Source organism: Tarenaya hassleriana, unplaced genomic scaffold, assembly GCF_000463585.1.
Source record: "Tarenaya hassleriana unplaced genomic scaffold, ASM46358v1 Cleome480, whole genome shotgun sequence".
Lineage (NCBI taxonomy): Eukaryota > Viridiplantae > Streptophyta > Magnoliopsida > Brassicales > Cleomaceae > Tarenaya > Tarenaya hassleriana.
In genome coordinates, this window is record NW_010967499.1 from 5202 (window position 1) to 7701 (window position 2500).

At 46.0% G+C, this 2500-nt stretch overlaps 1 long non-coding RNA gene across 1 annotated transcript in view; it reads left to right on the forward strand.

The window, feature by feature from the left end:
• LOC104825739 overlaps positions 1-2500 on the forward strand; it is a 9027-nt gene that overhangs the window by 4952 nt on the left and 1575 nt on the right. The window lies entirely within an intron of this gene.

A 2500-nucleotide genomic window follows, 5' to 3' on the forward strand; every position in this document is an offset into this window, starting at 1 on the left:
GCTAGAGGAGGTTATCTGTATTTCGTTACGTTCACTGATGATTTCAGTCGATATGGTTATGTCTATTTGATGAGACATAAGTCTGAAACACTTGAAATGTTCAAGGCTTTCAGAAATGAAGTACAGAACCAGCTTGGCAAGACGATCAAGACACTTCGATCCGATCGTGGTGGCGAGTATATGAGCCAAGAGTTCACTGACTATCTGGTTGATTGTGGTATTGTATCACAATTAACTCCTCCTGGAACGCCACAATGGAACGGCGTGTCTGAACGGAGGAACCGAACACTGTTAGACATGGTTCGGTCTATGATGAGTCAGACAGATCTTCCAAAGTCCTTTTGGGGCTATGCTTTAGAGACCGCTGCGTACTTGCTGAACAGGAGTCCAACGAAGTCGGCTGAAACGACGCCATATGAGATATGGACGGGGAAGCGACCCGCGTTGTCGTTTGTCAGAATTTGGGGTTGCGACGCTTATGTGAAGCGTCAGATGACTGATAAGTTATCCTCCAAATCTGATAAGTGTTTATTTGTAGGCTACCCTAAGGAAACTAAGGGCTACTACTTCTACATTCCGGCAGAGAACAAAGTGTTCATTGCCAGGAATGCGACTTTAGACCGAACCATGTCTAACAGTGTTCGGTTCCTCCGTTCTGACACGCCGTTCCACTGTGGCGTTCCAGGAGGAGTTAATTGTGATACAATACCACAATCAACCAGATAGTCAGTGAACTCTTGGCTCATATACTCGCCACCACGATCGGATCGAAGTGTCTTGATCGTCTTGCCAAGCTGGTTTTTCTGAAAGCCATGAACATTTCAAGTGTTTCAGACTTATGTCTCATCAAATAGACATAACCGTATCGACTGAAATCATCAGTGAACGTAACGAAATACAGATAACCTCCTCTAGCTGGACAGCTCATTGGTCCGCATACATCACTATGTATCAGATCCAATAACTCTGTCGCTCTCTGTCCTTTCCCGATGCAAGTGGATCTTCAAGAAGAAGACCGACATGGATGGCAACGTGCACACGTATAAGGCACGACTTGTGGCGAAGGGATTTCGTCAGATTCATGGTATTGACTATGATGAGACGTTTTCGCCCGTAGTTATGCTGAAGTCCATCAGGATCCTACTTGCCATAGCCGCATATTACGACTATGAGATATGGCAAATGGATGTCAAGACCGCGTTCCTTAACGGGAACTTGACCGAGGATGTGTACATGACACAACCCGAAGGTTTTGTCGATCCAAGGAACCCGAGGATGGTGTGCAAGCTTCAGAGGTCCATTTATGGACTGAAGCAGGCTTCGAGGAGCTGGAACCTTCGATTTGATGAGACAATCAAAAAGTTTGGTTTCTCACAGAACGAAGACGAGCCATGTGTTTACAAGAAGGTTAGTGGGAGCACAGTAGTTTTTCTGGTGCTGTACGTGGATGACATTCTCTTTATAGGGAATGACGTTCCTACCTTGCAAGATGTTAAGTCTTGGCTAGGAACGCAGTTTTCTATGAAGGACCTAGGAGAAGCGGCCTATATTCTGGGCATCAAGATCTATAGAGATAGATCGAGGCGTCTTCTAGGATTGTGTCAGAGTGCTTACATCGATAAGGTCTTGAAACGGTTCGAGATGCAAGATTCCAAGAAAGGAACCTTACTGATGAGCAGTGGCACAGTTCTCTGCAAGAGTTAGTGTCCTACGACACCTGATGAGCGAGAACGCATGGACCGGATTCCATATGCTTCGGCAATTGGATCCATCATGTATGCCATGCTTTGTACTCGACCGGATGTATCCTACGCGTTGAGCATTATGAGTAGATACCAGTCAGATCCAGGTGAGTCGCACTGGATCGCCGTCAAGAACATCCTGAAGTACTTGAGAAGGACTAAGGATGTGTTCTTGGTATACGGTGGGTCGGAAGACGAGCTCGCTGTAAGAGGTTACACCGATGCTAGTTTCTAGTCAGACCCGGATGACTACAGATCGCAGTCTGGCTATGTTATCTGCTTGAACAGAGGCGCTGTTAGCTGGAAGAGTTCCAAGCAGGCGACCGTTACAGATTCTACTATAGAAGCTGAGTATATTGCAGCGTCGGACGCAGCAAAGGAAGCTGTTTGGATCAGGAAGTTTGTTGGCGACTTGGGTGTCATTCCGAGTGCTGATAGCCCCATTGCTCTGTATTGTGACAACAATGAAGCGATCGCACAAGCGAAAGAACCCAGATCCCATCAACGATCCAAACACATACTCAGACGATTTCACCTTATCAGGGAGATTATAGACAAAGGAGACGTGCACATTTGCAGAGTGTCGACAGATGACAACATTGCCGATCCATTGACGAAGCCTCTCCCTTCGTCGAAGCATGAGAGTCATGTTAGGGATATGGGCATTAGATGTTTAGCAGTGCATGATTAGAGCAAGTGGGAGATTGTTGGTTTAATGCTCTATGATGTACTGTTTATGAGCTTTCTTTAGATACATT